The 18,926-nt window shown below is 45.2% G+C and overlaps 1 protein-coding gene across 10 annotated transcripts in view; it reads left to right on the top strand.

Annotated features, from left to right (window-relative positions):
• Window positions 1-18,926, top strand: part of PC (pyruvate carboxylase) — a 269,742-nt gene that overhangs the window by 6,311 nt on the left and 244,505 nt on the right. For 4 of the 10 annotated variants that reach the window (XM_083589358.1, XM_083589350.1, XM_083589357.1 and 1 more), the window contains exon 2: window positions 3,353-3,452. The gene's annotated coding sequence lies outside the window, so the exon portion shown is untranslated. Of the gene's footprint in view, window positions 1-778; window positions 1,309-2,816; window positions 3,055-3,352; window positions 3,453-9,342; window positions 9,435-18,926 lie in introns of those variants that run through there. The other 6 variants (XM_083589352.1, XM_083589351.1, XM_083589359.1 and 3 more) reach the window with 6 other exon arrangements.

The raw sequence follows: 18,926 nt of genomic DNA, 5'->3' as shown, positions 1-18,926 counted from the left end.
GGAGGCAATGTTGGCCATCAACTTGGATGCATCTAGAAGAGGATTAGACCAATTCATGGAGGAGAGGTCTATCAATGGCTACTAGCCAGGATGGCTATGCTCTGCCCTCCTTCATTCTGCCCTTCTGAATCTCAGTTGCTGGAAACCACAGGAGGGGAGAGTGTTGCTCTGGTGATCGGCTCCTGCTTTTGGGCTTCCCATTGGGGCATCTGGTTGGGCCACTGGGAGAACAGGATGCTGGACTCCATGGGCCACTGGCCTGATCCAGCAGGCTTTCTTTTTGTTCTCATCATTGACTTTGCTCTGCAGTGGTAAGCTGAATGTTCCAAGAGCTGAAAAAACAAAGGGAAGTGTGGAAAGGTTTAATGAGATTAAAGTGGAAAGGGACCTTTGCCTTTCTTCCTGCGATAAGAGAACAGTGTGAGTTGTGTAAGATTGGAGGCAGGGGCCTCAACAAAAGGGAAAGGGGGGAGGATTCCACCTTGCTGGAAAAAAACAGTCTACTAGCATTAAGAGAGCAACTTAGTGCCCTACATATGTTTTAGGCTGAAACCTCAGTCAGCCCTAGCCGGCATGGCTGTGGCTGATGGGAGTTGTAATCCTAAACGGGACTACAACTGATGGTGAAAGTCGTGGACACAAATGGCCATGCTGTCTAAGACTAATGGGAGCTCTAGTCCAAAACTACAAGGCCACTAGGAAGGCTGACCTAGAGCAGAGTGGTGCCATTGATTGATTTATCACATTTATATCCCACCTTTTTCTCCACGGAGCTCAAGGTGGCATACGCGGTTCTCCCTCCCCATTTTATCCTCTCAGCAACCCTGTGAGGTATGTTAAGAAGCAGTGACCGTCCCAAGGTCTCCCAATAAGCTTCATAGCCGAGTGGGGAGTTGAACCCTGGTCTCTCCTGGCTCCAACACTTGATAACCACCCTGGCTCTACACTGGACTACGCTACCACTGTGACATCCCTGGAGACATATCTGGGAAGCTGATGTTCTAAAGAACTTGTGCTCTGTTCTGAATAGCTCAGAAAACAACCTTTACTACAAAGTGAGGTGGCTGAGCTGGTCTCGTGAGTGAGCTTTGGCCACGGCTCAGCCAGCCTTCCTTGGATAAGCCCTGCTTACACCTCGCTGTTCCAGATGCGTCTGTAGTTAGGTGCTGCCCAACTTGTCAAAATCACAGCAGCCAGGCTTTGGGTAGGACTGTGTGTCCTGAATGCTAATTTGTTTCCACGTCTGGAAAACCTGTACTCTGTGACCTGCATGAAATATGCAAAATGTATCTGCATAATTCCTTTTTGGTTTGTATACTCTGCCATTAGGGATTTTGCATAATGTGTTCTGTGACAAGAACAAGAAGTTGGGTAAGGATGGAAATTAAAATGTACTGCCGCTGAAATGTTCCAAAGAGATGAGTGAACAAACTTTTAATACCACAGTGGGTAAAAAATGTTTAAATGACATAGAATAAAGGAATGAATATGAATGCTTTAATATAATAATAAATACAATAATCTGGCCACGTGAGTGTCTAATCCACAAACTAATGTTCTTATGACTACTGTTTGCCTAAAACCAAACACATTTCAGCCGAGTGGGTCTTCTTCTGGTCCAGTATGCTAACCGCTCATAATGAAACACACAAGTAATAGTCCTGCTTATGTGTTAAGAAAAAATAGTATCGAAAGTGGTATTCTTACAATGGTTGTGCTCAATTTCATGTCCTTTTGGGGCATCTTCCAAAGTTCTCTTTTGCAGATATCAGCTAGTCATGGGAAGATACAATATGCTAAGGATTATCAATGTATTTGGATGCCTTTGTATGATTTTACTGTTTTAACATGTCAATAAAGGCTAGTAGTAGTAGCAAAGCGAAGCACTGCACCAATCCTCAGCCACTGAAAACTCTGTTCAGCCAGTCAGCTTCCTGACTTTTTAAACTTTTCTGGGGCTAGAAACCTGGTTTCTATTTTTTTTTCATTGTTCTTGTTAAGGAACATGTGTACCTCAGGAGATAAAATGCGGCCATCCTTTGCCTGTGTCCTACACAAATGGCAGAAGTGTGGTGGTGTACCAAGAGCCCTGCTTAGGTATTTCCACCCTGAATAAAGGGGATCTCTGGTGGTTCCCACAAGAGACTTGAGCTGATGCGGAGATTAATCCTGCTTGTCATCTTGTCACAGTTGCTTTAGACTCGGGGATCTTCTTGTCACGGGCAGTGACAGGCCTTCTCGGGTGTGTGCCAACCTAATCTGGCTCGATATATTGGGCAAAGTCAGATCTTCTGTGTCTGTTCTTTGGTGCACAGAGACCATTTCAGTCTCTGAATCGTTACAAGAGCAGCCCCTGTTCTTGAATGGGATCTTGGTAGATCTGCCCTGTAGGCAGGAAAATGTTAAAACAGGTTGCAGACATGGCGTTTCACCTTTGAAATGCTCACACAGGTGAGCAAGAATGAAAACATTTCCATGTAAAACAGGCTGCAGAGCAATCTTCCAAGGGCCACATGCCAGCCGTGAGTGAGGCCTGAGATGAAAATGGGTGGAGTAGTGGATGTGTTTCTTAACTTCACCCCTTCCCTGCGCTATTCATTTCAAGTGCCATCACACTGTTTTAAACAATCATGGCTCCGCAAAATGGATGACGGGAACTGTAGCTTCTTAAGGGTGCTAAGAGTTGATAGGAGACTCCCCTACTCTTGGCCCAGAGTTCCCTGTGGGAAGTGATTGGCTGCTTCACCACTCTGGAAATTGTAGCTCTGTGAGGGGAATAAATAGGCTTTCCCTCAGAACACTCAGCACCTGTAACAAATAGTTCCCAGGATCCTTTGCGGAGTGGAAGCCATGATGGTTTAAAGTGGAGTGACGCTTCTTTAAACGCATAGCGCAGATAAGGCCTTTGCGGCAGGCTGCATTTCGGTCATGTGAAAGTCAGAGTTTTCCACACACTCCTCCCCTCCCCTGATCTCTCTCCATCCTCCAAGCAAGGCAAGCAAGAAATACAATCCCACTCAGATGACACATTCTAGTCAGGCAAAAGCACTCAAGGTGGGGGCATGGAGAGGCCTGAGGGGAGGCCTGGAGGTATAATTATCTGTTGCTGTTTTGTGTTGCCACAGTTTGGGTGACATCCCACACTGGCTGAGGCTGATGTACCTCGAAACACCTGGGGTGGCACGTGTATCTCATTATACGTGTAATCTGACTGTATACAAGTTGTACAAGTGACAAGAAAGTATAAAGTAAAGTAATGTAGGCGGATCTTGTGGTAAATGATTCAGAAGCATGGCGTGAGGATGTGCTTTGGCTGACCGGTAACTTATTTCATTCCTCCTCATTCCCACAGGCCACAGTTCTGCTCTTTTGAACCCAGGACATCAAGCTGGGTGTTTGAAGGGTGGCCAGGATTGGACCAAATGCTCTAGAGGAGGACAGTGGCCTTGAAGGTATGTTTCCTGTTCAGCTAAATCTCTCTGATGAACTGATAATAATAATAATAGTAGTGATGATAATAATAATAATAATAATAATAATAATAATAATAATAATAAATTTTATTTATACCCTGTCCTCCCCAGCCAAGGCTGGGCTCAGGGCGGCTAACAAGCAATAATAAAAACAACTTGAATGAACACAACTTAAAAACAAAATTAAAATACAACATTAAAATATTGAAACATTAAAATATTAAAATGTAGCCTCATTGCAGGAGGAGAAAGGAAAAGAAAAAAGAAAGAGGGGCAGGGAAATCAAATTGGCTCCAAGCCAAAGGCCAGGCGGAACAACTCTGTCTTACAGGCCCTGCGGAAAGAAATCAGATCCTGCAGGGCCCTGGTCTCATGAGGCAGAGCGTTCCACCAGGCCGGAGCCAGAGTTGAAAAGGCCCTGGCTCTGGTTGAAGCCAATCTAACTTCCTTAGGGCCCGGGACATGTGGGCCGACAAGCCTCAAATTGTCATGAGCTGGGTAAGAACGGACACCATTAAACTGTGGAGCTCGCTTCTGCAGGAGGCAACGATGGCCTCCAGCTTTAGAAGAGGATTCAATGAATTCATGGAGGATGGGGCTATTGATAGCTACTAGACCAAACAACTATGCTCTGCCTGCACAGTCTTGAGGCAGAAAAGCTTCTGAATGCCAGTTGCTGGAAATCACAAGAGGAGAGAGGGCTCTTGTGCTTGGGTCCTGCTTGCAGGTTTCCCACAGGCATCTGGATGGCCACTATGAGAAGAGGATGCTGGGCTGGATGGGCCATTGGCCTGACTCAGCAGGCTGTTCTGATGTTCTTATGTAAATGCCAATGTTCAGTTATTCTCTATCTTTGGAGTGGGTGGAGGTGAAGAAGTACCCCCCCCCCCCGTTAAAAGTTGGGAGTGAGGAATGTGTGTGTCCTGGCTGCTGCTTTTGGAGATAGTACTCAGAATCTCAGCTCAGTTATTATCAAAATTCAGTACGTAGGCTAAACATAGACCAGGTTACAGGTGTGCGCTTGGCGGTTTAATATAGAGCTCTAAGGTACATCAATAGACTTCAGCATGCTCCCTGAGCTCTCCTTTTGAAGAGCGGGGAACATACCGACATTGGTGCCAGGCCCATCCCAGGCAAGCAAGCGTGCGCTTTCATCTGCTGCAACTGGCCTCGCCCCCTTGGAGATGGAGGGTCCCAGGCTCAGTCCCCAGTGGAATCTCCAGGTAAGACTGAAAAAGGCTCCTGGAGAGCCATTGCTGCTACACAGGGGAGGCAACACCAGAAAGTAGCTTCCTCTGCTAAATAATTATAAACTGAGCCACGTCTACTTAGTGCTTCAAGACGTTTTTAATCTTTCAGGGTTTTAATCCAAGCTGAGAGTAGCGTGAGTCAGCTACTGGAATAAATGATCCGCTAGTTTACATATCTTCTATTTTACGTAACACATTTTATTTATTTATTTAATCAGTTAAATCGCTTGATCTTGCCCAGGGAAACCCAAGGCGACTTAACAACCGCTCCACTTTGTCTGATCACAAGAGGGACAAGGGCACCTCAGCCCTACCTCCAGCTGGTGTAAATCTTATTTGGACCTCCCCTCTGTTGGCTTTTGATATCTCAGCCGCATTTGACCCCACACATTCTCCCAGGCTTCTAAGCCAGCCTGCTTCCTATTGTGGTATCTTGCTGCATATAGTGATTTTTTTTTTACCTAGGGAAGCACTAAAAAATGTTCTGTAATCCAACCCCTGTTCTGTAATCCAAAAATGGTATATCACAAGGCACTTTAATCTCAGGGTCATGGGTTTGAACCCCATGTTGGGGTTGGACTAGATGACCCTTGTGGTCCCTTTCAACTCCACAATTCTGTGATATGATACTCCTACCTCTTCTTGGTAGTGCATTTATCGGCCAGGTCAGAGTGCTAGACACAGATCTGAGCCGACCCAAAAGTGCTTCTTTCTGCCCCTTCCTCTCTGCTGGGTGCTGTTTCAGCCACTATGTGCTTTTGCTAAGAAAGGCTGTTTTCAGCTGCTTCCAAAGCCAATTAGTCTTTCAGGCACCTGAGCATTGTATTCTCTCCGCCCCTCCCTCGCGCCCCGCTGCGTGTCTTGCTCCTCCGGCTCCACCATCATCGTTCCTCTGTGAACTACAAAGCTGAACCTCAGGTATCAGATGGAGGCTGCCCATGTCCAGGTTTGAATAAGATAAGAGGCCTCTTTTGATAAGCCAGCAGGGGAGCTCTTGTAATGCTTGGAAAATCTCCACCCACCCCCGGAAAAGCTGTTCTGTAGCCCTCAGAACAAAAGTCTCTCATCTTGCAAGACCTAGGAACAAAATGTGAGTGTGGCAGGAGACGTGTGGGCCATTTGCCTGCCCTAGTTGCCTCTCAGCAACTGTGAGTGCAGCTGAAAACCACGGTTACTCTGCATGTTCGTGAAAACCACAAAGGGGTTGATATCAGACATTGCTCTAGTTTGTGCTTACCATGGTTTAGGAACAATACTAGTCTGAGTCTCCAAACAATCAAGTAAGTCACACCTCAAGAATAGCCTTTGTCCACCTGAGGCCTTCCAGATGTTTTGGACTCTTAACGCCCATCAGCCCCAGCCATCGCAGCTGTGGTCCCATAATCCCCAGTATCATAAGACCGCACTGACTGGGACTGAAGGGAGTTTTAGTGCAAAGTGGAGGGTACCTGGTGGGGAAATATAGAATATTGCAGACTGAATATAGAATATTGCAGGCCCTTTGAATAAGTTGCGGACTGTAAGACCCCCGATACCGGCACATATTTATTCCAACACTCTTGAAGAATTTTACATAGCCATATTATTCTTTAACAATAAAATACTTAAGCACTGTATCTAAACTGTTAAAAATTTGATTATGCTCTGCATCAAATAGGTCAAATGTTCTTTAGTCTCTTGTTCTGTTTACTAAGCCAGAAAACAATTAATTCTTGGATGAGATTGATGAACATTGAGAAAAGGTACATTCTTTTTCTGTAGGGTGCAGATACCCCCAGACATTAACCAGGAATAGAAGCTGCGTTGCTTGTTTTCCCTCTTCACGGTAAAAGTCACTGACTTGGTTGGGGTTTGCTTCCTGTTTGATCTATCAGGTTCCCCATTGTATTATTATTAGATTTATTGCCCACCCTTCACCACCCAGGGTGGTTTACAGGAATATAAAATAAAGCATTAAAAAACTGTTTAAAACAAATCATAATCACAACTGGGGTGGGTTCTAAAAATATGGATAATGTGTCAAACACATTTATAACACCATTATAACTCTCCCAGCTGGAATAGTTTCTCCCTTAGCACTTTTCTTTAAGCTTTAAGATCTGGTTCATATGGGTGTAATAGATATATTTTATAGAAATGAAACGGTATTTGAGTGATGTTAGGAGCATAAATATTTGCAGCAGCTAACCTCGTCTTCCTGTTGATCTCACGAGCATGATTTCTCTCCCCTGGTGGTCTTTTGCCTATTGTTTCAGTGCCAAACTTCCATTTCTAATATAAATATGTATTCCTTTTGTCTTAGATTGATCTAAGGCAAAAATATCCAGAACCCAAATTCTTATAAGGCAGCAGATTCGTTCATTCATTCATTGCATGTATATCCTACCTTTTCCTCCTTGAAGCTCAAAATGGCTTACATGGTTCTCTTCCTCCTCATTTAGTCCCTACAGCAACAACCCTTTGAGGTAGGTTAGGCTGAGAGGCAGTGACTGGCCCAAGGTCACCCTGTGAGCTTCATGGTTGGGCGGTGATTCTCCCAGGTCCTAGCCCAACATTCTAAATATTCATGGATTTTATGCAGGCATAGGCAAACTCAGTCCTCCAGTTGTTTTGAGACTACAATTCCCATAATCCCTGACCACTGGTCCTGTTAGCTAGGGGTGATGGTAGTTGTAGTCCCAAAACATCTGGAGGGCCAAGTTTGCCTATGCCTGCTTTTATGCATGTGTGTTTCATTTCCCATCAAAGTATTGCTATTCTCCGAGCCCAGTTTCCCATGAAATGCTGCTTCATCTTAATGGCGTTCTCAAGAACACTAGGCTATGTTCATACCACACACTGAAAACAATATCACACCACCATCATTCCCTTCACAGAGCTACAGTTCCCATAGTTCCCTGGGAAGAGGGATAGATTGCTAAACCACTTTGGGAACTGGAGCTCCGGGGGGAGGAATATGAGTCTCGTAGCCACTCTCAGCGCCCTGAGCAAACTACAGCTCCAGAATTTTTTGTGGGGAAGCTGTGACTGTTTATAAAGTGGTGGTATAGTGTTTTAAAGGTATGGTGTGAATGTGGCCTTGGGCCACAGTTGTTGGCCAACTAGTACAGGGACAAAACTGACTAAGGTGGCTTCCCCCACCCCCTGCAACAGAAAGAAAGAAAGAAAGAAAGAGGATGGCACAGATCTGCATTACATTTACACATGCTAATTTATGTGTGCAGCCACCAATTAAGAAACAGAAATGCAAGCAGAAATACAATACACCTCATTAAAGTGGGAAGGATTGTGACCAGATGAACTGTGGGCCTGCTCATTGCAGGTGCTGCTAACAGGAGATGGGCAATTTTAACACCCACTCTTCCTTTTTTGGGAATGCGGGTAGCGCTGTGGTCTAAACCACTGAGCCTAGGGCTTGCCGATCAGAAGGTCGGTGGTTCGAATCCCTGTGACGGGGTGAGCTCCCACTGCTCGGTCCCTGCTCCTGCCAACCTAGCAGTTCGGAAGCATGTCAAAGTGCAAGTAGATAAATAGGTACCTCTCCGGTGGGAAGGTAAACGGCGTTTCCGTGCACTGCTCTGGTTTTGCCAGAAGCGGCTTAGTCATGCTGGCCACATGACCCGGAAGCTGTACGCTGGCTCCCACGGCCAATAAAGTGAGATGAGCGCCGTAACCCCAGAGGCGTTTGCAACTGGACTTAACTGTCAGGGGTCCTTTACCTTTACCTTTTACCTTCCTTTTTACATAAGAAGAACCTTCTAGATCATGCCAACTTGTCCAGCATTTTCTCACAGTGGCCAGCCAGATGCCTCTATCGAAAAGCCAACAAGCGGGGCCTGAGTGCAAGAGCCCTCTCACCTCCTGTCATTTCCAACATCTGGTATGCAGAAGCATTACTGCCTTTGACCACGGAGGCAGAGCACAGCCATCATGGCTGGTAGCCATTGATAGCCTTTTCCTCCATGAATTCGTCCAATCTTCTTTTAGAGCCATCCAAGTTGTTTTGGCCATCCCTGCCTCCTGTGGCAGCGTTCCATAGCTTAACTATATGCGCTGCATGAAGAAGTCATGAACTTTCAGCTTCGTTGGTTCCCCTTGAGCTCTAAGTGTTACGAGAGAGAGAGAGAGATTTCATCCCTCCTTCCCAGAAGTCCTCCCACAACCTGCCTGCCATACCAGCACCTGTCAGAACGGTACCAGCATTGCAAGTGAGAGGTCTTGTGGGCTGTGTCTGTCTGCGAGGGGACGGAAAGCCTTCAACTCCATTCTGGAATGTTTACGGGGAAGCCTTTTAAATTGGGGATTTATTAACTAGCGTGGCTTCAGGCGTTTCTGAGAGAGTTGGCGGCTGCTCTGGGGGACAGGTGGCAATTACGTCTTGCGCCGAAGGGAACTCTTTAATAATCGCCACGCCGCAGGAAGCTCTCGATCTGCTGAGGACGCTGGAAATAGGATCAGATAGTTGGTGTCTGCTTCCCCCAGGACCAAAGTTTTGGAATTCTTCTTGCCTATTAAGTGGCACGAATCCCAGATTTTGGGGTGGGGGAAGGAGGCTGGCCACCCTTTCTAGACAGACTAATAATCAGCTTCTGACACTGACTCTCTCTCTCTGTCTGCAGTGAAAAAGCTTAATACATAACCCAGGGTTCATACCTAGAACTGGGCTGCTGTACGTTATTTCTGCAGGGTCTCTGTACAAGATCAGAGCCTGGTATGTGGCTCATTTGTTTGACTGTTTCTTGACTTTAACTTTAGGAGGTGCTGTGGTGGGGGCAAACGACTCTAGTCCTCATGGTTTTGTGGAGCAAGATTTATTGGAAATGCTTTAGGCAGAGATTGGAGGGAGGTGGCCTGGGTTGGATGGAGCTGTGACTTGCTTGCTTAATTAATTTATGCTTGGCTCTCTGTACCAATCAGAGTAAAGAGTGCAAGTGGGCATACATTTCTCTCTCCTTTCTGTTGGGTTGGCACAATATCATGCCACCCTCTCTTCCCCTGCCTGCCAAAAATTTGACCATAAGCATCCTTTGTTTACTTGCTTATGTTACTCCCCAAAATGAGATGTCTCTATACAAAATGTGACAACCTGTTTGACAGTTGACCTATGGAACTCACTTCCACAGGAGGCAGTGTTGGTCACCAACTCGAGAGGCTTTAAAACTGGATTGGATAAATTCATGGAGGAGAGGGCTATCAATGGCTACCACCCACGATGGTTATGCTCTGTCTCTGTATTTGGAGGATGAAATGCTTCTGAATATCATTTGCTGAAACCACAGTAAGCTCTTTGGCTTGCTGGTTTTCAAAGTCATCTGGTTGGCCACTGTGAGAACAGGGCCCTGAACTGGATGGCCATGGGCCTAATCCAGCAGGCTCTTTTTATGTTCTTATTCAGGGGTCGGCAAGGTTTATCTTGCCTGGGCCAGATCGGTCCCGCGGAGATCCCTCCATGGGCTGGATCGCGTGTGTGCGTGTGAGCCCGCGATTTTCGGCGTCTGTGCCTGCGCAGGCGTGATTTCCAGCGCAGTGGAAACGACTTCCTGAGCCTCACTGAGCCAGTTTAGTGCAGCACGTGAGCGGGTGGCTCAGTTCAGGGGCAGCTCGTGGGCCGGTCAAACGACCTCCGCAGGCCGCTTCCAGCCCATGGACCTTAGGTTGCTGACCCCTGTTCTTATTGCATCGGCCAAAGGTTCTTGCAACTCCCGCTGGGGACAACAGCTTTCATGCAAAACAAAGGATGTACACAAAAACACATCTGTAATGTATGTTGCCACATGTAAGCCACTTTACGCAACGTGTCATGAGACCAGAATAAAATATTTGGTTATCACCAGTGTTATTTCTACTCAGAGTAGATTCACTCAAATTATTGTATATTACTAGCTTAGAGCCGTTAATTTAAGTGGTTCTATTCTGAGTAGAAGTTAGTTGGATTCAACCTACAGTAACACCAACAATAAACATAAATAAGTTGAGCAGCAAAAGAACAACCTGAAATGTAAATCACACACACAGAGCGAGGCAAAAAAACAACAACTTCAAATCAGGAGGAACAAATCAACAGAGGTTATTTTATTTTTTGTTCTTTATTAAATTTATATCTTGCTCATCCTCCCAAAGGAGCCCAGGGCAGCAAGCAACAAGTAATAAAACATCTAAATATACCTTTAAAACACTTCTGCTGCAGACGCAGACTGGATTGGTAGAGGCTCTTTGGAACAAAATGGTGTTCAACACCTTTTGGAAAGGATAAGAGGGAAGGGAGCAGAAGGTGGGGAGCTTATAGAGGACTCTCCAGAGTTGCTGGGTTACAACTCCCATCATCCCTCACTATTGGCCGTGCTGTTTGGGACAGATGGGCGTTGGGAGTCCAAGAACATCTAGAGGGCCCCACAGGCTCTCAACCCCTAGGCTAGATGCACGTCCCAAATGGAAGGTGCTCCAGGGTCTGGAACTCCAACCTATGCGGCCAACCACAGGCACATTCTTCTTCTTCTTCTTCTTCTTCTTCTTCTTCTTCTTCTTCTTCTTCTTCTTCTTCTTCTTCTTTTTTGCTCCTGCTGTGACCTGGATGTTCTTATTGGGCAGGCTGACTCTCTTGAGAGCAGGTATCCTTTCAAGTACCCCTGTCCCAAATGTATTCCACGAATAATTGCCTACTATCTCTAACATATATAATTTACTCTAGCCGGCAAAGAGACAACTCACAACTTTTGCTTATTTAACTTGCATGATTTCAAATTTACACGGTTGACGGCTGGCCGATTGAGATCGCACAAATTAAACACACGGCAGGCGGAGAGCTTAAAATCTCTTTTTTGTGCAGGATTTTCCTGGCGTAGAAAGAGGCTGTGTGAGGTCTCATGAGAGCCCCAGTTAGCAAGGTGGAAAACTTAAAAGTTCTTTGCCTTGCTTACACTAAGATCTGTATGGTGTGCCAGCTCCAGAAGATAAGATTGCTTATGCAGGGGCTGCTCCAAGGGGGCGGCGTGCCTGTATGTGGTTTTGCATATATGCCCCCAGAATGTAACCCCTGTGCAAGATGCAATTTGACTGTATAAGGAATTGTAGTTATGTCTCAAATCTTACAGAACCATTCTGGCAATTAATGGAGAAGCTTTCTTGTAGGAACTTCATTTTACACAACTCTGCCTCAGTGGTATTTGAAACACCATACAAATTAAAATGGATTTATAATCTGTCTCAGGATAATTGTTGGAGTTGTGGGAAGCTGTATGAGGACTATTTACTTTCATTTAGGAGATGTGATGCGATCCAAGGCTTTTGGAGGCAAGAGAAATGGGTATGATATCCCAAATGAACCAATTAGAATATTATTGAATAATCTATAAATAGCATCGATATTGAGCTAGTTCCAAATTTATTAACAACACCAAAAGTATCAATTGCCACTTACGAGACTTAAACCCTGCAAAGTCTTCCTTGGCTCAGAATTTAATCTGCTGTATAAAGAATTCCCTTCTCCCCAAAGTTGTTGTGATAGCAGCCTTCAGCTGTGGGTGTACAAGGGGTAAGGAGGAAGTGTGCATGCAGCACACATCTGGCCTATTTTGGGGCTCCTCCATTTTAAGCAAGGGGCTTCTGCTCAGTGGTAGAGCATCTGCTTTGCATGCAGAAGGCCCCAGGTTCAACCCCTGAAGGCATCTCCATGTCCAGCTGGGCATGTCCCCTGCCTGAAACCTGGGAGAGTTGCCGCCAGTCAGTGTAGAGTAGACAATACTGAGGTAAATGGACCATGGTGGCCTGACTTGGTGTGAGGCAGTTTCTTATGCTCCTATTAACTGGGCCCTGGTGTCACGGTCCGGTTCATGGACGATCGAAGTTCCGGCAGGGGACGTCAGGACCGGGGGCAAGATGGCGGGGTGGGAGCAGGAACGGGGGGTCAGAAGCCAGGAAGCCAGGGGTCAGAGAGCTGGGAGTCAAGAAGCCAAGGGTCCGCGGGTCAGGAAGCAAGGAGTCAAGAAGTCAAGGTTCAAGGATCAGGAAGCAAGACGCCCAAGGCAAGAAGCGTGTTGCTGTGGCAAAGAGCCGAAGGGAAATCCCTTCCCAGCTCTTGCCACCAGGTGCTGTGAGTTACCAATCGGCCTCGCCTGTGAGGCCGCGCCTTGCCTCTTCAGAACAAACTTAGGAAGGCCCCAGTCCTGCAAAGTCCTATCGGTCACAGGGCCTGGCTGCTGCACGCACACATTTTTGGGGCAAAACCTAAGAACGTAAGAAGAGCCTGCTGGATCAGGCCAATGGCCCCCTGTGGCCAATCAAATGCCTCTTCTGGGAAACCCGCAAGCAGGACTCGAACATGAGAGCCCTCTCCCCTCCTGGGATTTCCAGCATTGCTGCCTTCCGACTGTGGAGGCAGAGCACAGTCATCATGGCTAGTAGTCATCAATAGACCTCTCCATGAATTTGTTCCTTTCTGCTCTGGAGTCTTTTGAATCTTCTACCTTCTTTTGATGTTTTGTTTATTTTGCTTTCCAGTCATCTCCCTGTCTCTGCTCCTAATTTCTGCAGCTGTTTTCTTTTCAGCTTTCACCTCCCCTGGCAATGTCCTGTTTGTTTAAGCAGTTTCCCTGAGCCAGACTCATCTTGCATCGGCAGTCCCTTGCCTCAGGGTCTTCCATTGTTCAGGGCTTTGGAATAGGTGCAAGGGAAGGACCCGTGGCTCTCACATGGCTGCTCCAAACACCCTTCTCTCATATCCTTGACATTATTCATTTGTTTGGTTTTTTTTAATAACCATATTACGTGTCATAAATTGGGTTTTGAGTTGTGGCTTGCCCTTGGCCACACAAAAAATTATTTATATAGGGGGGTTTTTTAATAGAAAAAGTATAATGCATTGATAAGCAAAGGAAGGCATAGTCAAATGCATAATCTAGATCTGTGGTTCCCAGGGTGGGTGATACTGCTCCCCCGGGGGGCAGTTGGATTACTTAGGGGGTGCTGCAAGCAAGGGGGTGGTAGAGGAGTGCTGGAGGTGAGCCACGTCGAGTGTATTGATTGCTTATTTACGATTGACCAGGCTGCAGCCTGGAGCGAAACACCTTCCTCACTTTCAAAGCTATTTGCTTTGGTCACGTTCGTTTGTATTTATCATTCTGAGGTGTCACAAGTCATGGGATTGCCAATTATTGGTAATGGCTATTGATCTACTTACAAATTAAGTACCGTACATCTGTGGTAGGTGAAGGTTTTGGGCATGTTTGGTAAGTAGTTACAAATTTCCTTCACCCTTAAGTTTTCATTAGTAAGAATGTGTAAAAGTATTTTTCATGCGCTGTCTAGTATCACTGGATCCAGGTTATGAACTTTGTCAGATTGAACTAAATAGTTTTAATTGGAGTTTGAATAAATGTGCAATTAATTGCCACTGCTTTGAATTTTATTGTGTTATTGTCTTCCTTAGTGGGTTGTGCGAACCACTATTCTGAATAATTAGTTTTGTAGGGTAGGTCTCAGGGGCACTGGGGATGAGTTTATGGAAACAAGAGGGCAGGAGCCCAAAAAAAGTTTGGGAAGCTGTGATCTAGATTAAAAAAGTACCTTTCTAATCTTCCATTTCTATATTTCTCATGTCGATAATCCACAAAGCAATTCCATCTCTCCACATGCATTCATCTCTGCCAACACTTTTCATGAGCCATTCCGAAACAGATGGCAGATTCCTGTCCTTCCATTTTCTTGCCCACACAATTTTTTGCACCCATCAAAAAGATAAAAGCATGGACTGAATGTTTTGAATGATCCTTTTTCCTTTTTTATGTTACCGGTAGAAGGAAAATCAGAAGTTTTCTTTTTGTATCTTCATCTCCAGTGTTTCTTTTTCCTGTCCGTCTCTCTTTCTTTTTATTGTCCCTTTCTGTCTTTTTTCTGATTCTCTTCTTTGTTTCTCTTCTTTTCTTATTACTTTGGAGTCCTGTGTCTGTGACCTTTATCCAGGTCCAGAGATTGTATACTCGTGGGAGTGGTAGATGGTTGATGGAGGGCCCTGGGTGAGAGACAGGGAAATGTCCGTCTCCTAGGTGAGAGCTGGGAGGAGCTACTGTCCTCTGTGGGTGGTAAGGGCTAAGAATTACTTTTAAGAGAGGGCTCAAAATTCTACTTCTTCGATTTGTATTTTTTTGCAGTTATAATTTTACTGCATTATGGATTTTTTTTAAAGAAAATATTTCTTTTCAAAAAGATAAGAACCAAAGACCTGTTATAAGAAAAACTGCACCCTTCACTTTATGGGATACCCAACAGCCCGAATAGAGTCCTTATGTAGGTTATCGGTAGAAGAAAATAACAGGCCATCCAGAGAATATTGAGAAGCAAAGCAGCTAGTAAGCCTGATCTTTATTAAACTGTTGCAACAGGGTGCTCACCCCCCCCCACGCAGGAGGGAGGAGGAACCCAGAACATTGGTGTGCAAGCTCTTATATAGATTTTTGAAATTGCTACCCTTTATCTCAAGGCCACCCCCCAATACATCATACATACATCACTGAAGGGGTGTTCTACAGCAGAAAACCTGTCTGCCGGGATACCTAATAATGGTCACTGATTGCTTTTACTTGGGCATCCTGGCCGTTCTTTTGTGATGGTAAATATTCAGTTCCTGAATCCAGACAACAGGCTCACCCTAGTCATACACAGATAGGCCCTTGAGACAGGATTTGTGAGCAAAGAGACAATGGGAAGGTTTTCCCATTTCCTTCCTCCTTGCAGAGAAACATTTGAGGTCAATTTGGGAGAGTCAAAATGGTTTCAGGACCGTTTTCCTGTACTGTTTCAGACGTAGTTTATATATTTATGTATGTGTTTGCCTGGTGCATTTATGAGCATTTATTTTATATCTTAGACCTTATAATTCTCATAACAGACCTTAACGTTATTCTCCACCACATTCCCATGACATTAAACAGGACCAGCAAAACAAAACTCCCCCTGGGGTGTTTGCAGGTTTTCAGTCTGGGGGTGCTTCTGGGTCCAACTCAGTGGCTAGAAGCACCTTTTACCAGCTGCGACTGGTGCAGCAGCTACAACCATTCCTGGATCGGGAAAGCTTGGCCACAGTAGTTCATGCATTGGTTACTTCAAGATTGGATTACTGCAATGCGCTCTGTGTGGGGCTTCGCTTGTGCTTGATCTGGAAACTGCATTTAGTGCAGAATGCTGCAGTGTGATTGCTGATGGGAGCGAGACCCTGTCAGCTTTTAACACTCTGCTCAGAGATCCGCTGTGGTTGCCCATTTGCTGTTGGGCCAAGTTTAAGGTGTTACCTTTAGTATATAAAGCCCTGAAGAACTTGGGGCCAGTTTACCTGCAAAATCACATTACCCCATATATGCCCACTTGGCAGCTTTGATATGTAGAACCGGCACTGTTACAGGTACAGATTTTGTAAGAAATCTGTCTTTCAATGTGGCAGCATCTACACTTTGGAACTCCCTGCCTTTTGACATCAGTACACTTTTCGCTGTACTCTTTTCAGCTCTTGATAAAAGCATTTTTGTTTAGACAAGCCAGCTCAGATATGTAGACTCTTGACTTGCGTATCTATCCTTTTAAAAATTTATTTCTGATTTTAAATCCTTTTAAACTGATTTTATTGTTTTATTCTTTTGAAAACTTATTTGTGGTATTTCAGAATCAACCAGTTTACAAATTGTCTGGAATAATAATATTAATAATATTAATGAAACATTTATTGAACCACTTGTGAGGCACAATGAAATTCCTCTGGTTGTTCTTTTGCCTCCCCTGCTCCTCCCCTGCGGAGAGAGATCAGCTGGACTTATTGAAAGCACAACCATCATCCCTCCCCCCAAAAAAATTCCCACGCCAGCCCCAAAATGACCCCCTGCGGTGTAAGAATTCACGAGAGCAAAGCAGCTTTGTGCGGATTAATGACCTTAAATAAATAAATAAATGTGAGTCTTTAGCCACTCTAATAATTGATTTGAAATGATCATAGCCTGCCTTTTCTATTTAAAATATTTCAGGATGGCTGGCAATCAGTCGATTAATAGCAGTACTTAAAGTAACAAATCAGTAAGACAGTCTAAGCAGTAAAATTCCTAAAAATAAGACGGCAGCATCACTCAAATATGTAACCATTTAAAAGCTGCTAGTTATTTGCAGCTGCCCAGTTATGTCTGAGGTGTGGGGAACTTGGGATCGGGGTGGGGGGCAGGGGGCAAACACCCCTCTCTCTGGCTCTCAGGACCCTTCCTGGGTGGCACTCCTTTCAAGCTCTTCTCTGCCCATCTCCTCAAGTGTGTTTGCTTTGTCAAAAAGTGAACTTGAAGCCGTGTGCCAGGATGGAGAAGCGTATCTGTTTTGTGCAGAAGCCTCTGGCTTTTGTGTGGCTGGAACGTTGCCTATTGTACAAGAGAAAAAGTTGCACCTGTTGCTCCTCCCATTTCCCATTTGGCCACACCCACTTTTGCCCCTGCCCCTGCCCCTGCCCACAGCTGACATGCAACCCCCTAGGAGATTCCCTACAAGGGGAATGTGTTCTTTGGGCTGAAAAGGGGTTCTCTGCCCATGAGCATTGAAACAATTCACGTTATTCCTCCAGTCCTTTTGACTGCCCTGTGAGGTAGGCCAGTATTGCTTGGGAAAGGGCTACCCACCTCCCACCAGCCCTTGGCATGGTGGCTGGCTGGCAGCTGGTGGGAGCGGCAGTGCAAAACACCTGGAGGGCCACAGGTTGGCAAAGGCCGCCTTAATGGAGTGAAACGTTGTGCCCCAGATTTGGATGTATCTCGTTTCGGCCTCCCCTGGGCCGATCCTGCTTTAGCTGCTTTTTAACAGCCCAGGAATCTTGGCAGCCAACAGCTCTCTGATCAGGTTTTGTCTTGTTGGCATTTTAAAACTGAATCGCAAAAAGGTCAGGCGTTCACCACCCCTGTCACAGGGGGGCCAGAAAGAAGCTTGAAGGGCCGTCAGACAGAATGAATGAATGAATCACACATCTATTGTACTTTCTTTTTCTTTAAGTCACATTCTTAAAACTCTTCTAGGTTTTAGTTGATTTTAGTTCTGGGGTTCATTGTGAAAAATGTGAGTGTGTGGAGTAGGGGAGCTGATTGGGTTGTGCTTTCTGGTTACACTTCAAGGAGTCGGAGTGTACCATTTGGAGATGCAAGCATGCATGTGGACTTGCGTATGCATGTGATCCAGTATGTCTCCATCCTGTCCATTTCCTTAGAAAAGTGAGCCAGTGGTGGTGTAATGGTTAGAGTGTCCACCCAAGGACCTGGGAGATCAGGGTTCAATTCCCCACTAGGCCATCATGAATCTTGCTTGGATGTCTTTGGGCCACTCATTGCCTCTCAGCCTAACCTACTTCACAGGGTAGTGGTGGAGATTAAATGAAGAAAGGGGCAAAGAAAAAGGTGAGGGCATAAATGCAATCAATACATACATACATACATACATACATACATGGTACCCTTGAGTGTGGGCCATGGCCAGATCCACCCTGATTAATTTGTCCTATGTGTTTGTTCCTTCCCCAACAGACAACTGATGGACAGGGATTTGTTATCAGCTGTTGGGATTAGTCCTCTTGCTGGGGTAAAAGAATATGTGGACTCTTTTGCAGAGAAAGTAATTCACAAATCATGCATTTCTAAGGGTGAGGAAGACTAATGATGTCTAGTGAGATTCATTTCTTGCGTGTTAAATTCAAATATGCAAAACTCTCTTGCCCCATCAAATTAAAAAATGTGGCTCTCATGATGCATCTTGCTGCATTTCTCTTTCTATATTATTTGCTCTTTATTTATTTGGAAAGTACAACCTTAGTACTGCTCCTGTGTTATGCTTAGTAGCTTTGATCATTTTTTTTGGTCTTGTTTGTAATTTTGATTTTATATTAAACAATTTTTTTAAAAGAAAAAAAAAACACCTTTCGGACAAAACCTTTTTTTTAAATTAAAAAACCCCCTCTTCTCTTTCCTCCTCTGCCCCCGCCAGCCCTTCTTCATAAAATACTGATGAAAGCAACTCACCTGGCCCGGATGTTGTAAGAATTGCTCTGATCATGTTTGTGTAACACCTTGAACACTTGGTTGCCAGTTTCAGAGTGGCCACAAAGGGTCTGTTTTCTGAGGCTGATGCTGGAATTCATTGGTGGGAGAGGGAGAAGGTCAGCTCCCTGTTGCATCTCTGCATGAGTCACTGCTCCAGGTGA

This window comes from Podarcis filfolensis (assembly GCF_964270895.1).
Source record: "Podarcis filfolensis genome assembly, chromosome: 16".
NCBI classification, from domain to species: domain Eukaryota; kingdom Metazoa; phylum Chordata; class Lepidosauria; order Squamata; family Lacertidae; genus Podarcis; species Podarcis filfolensis.
The sequence above is the reverse complement of the archived record's forward strand: the minus strand, read 5'-3'. Positions and strand labels throughout refer to the sequence as shown.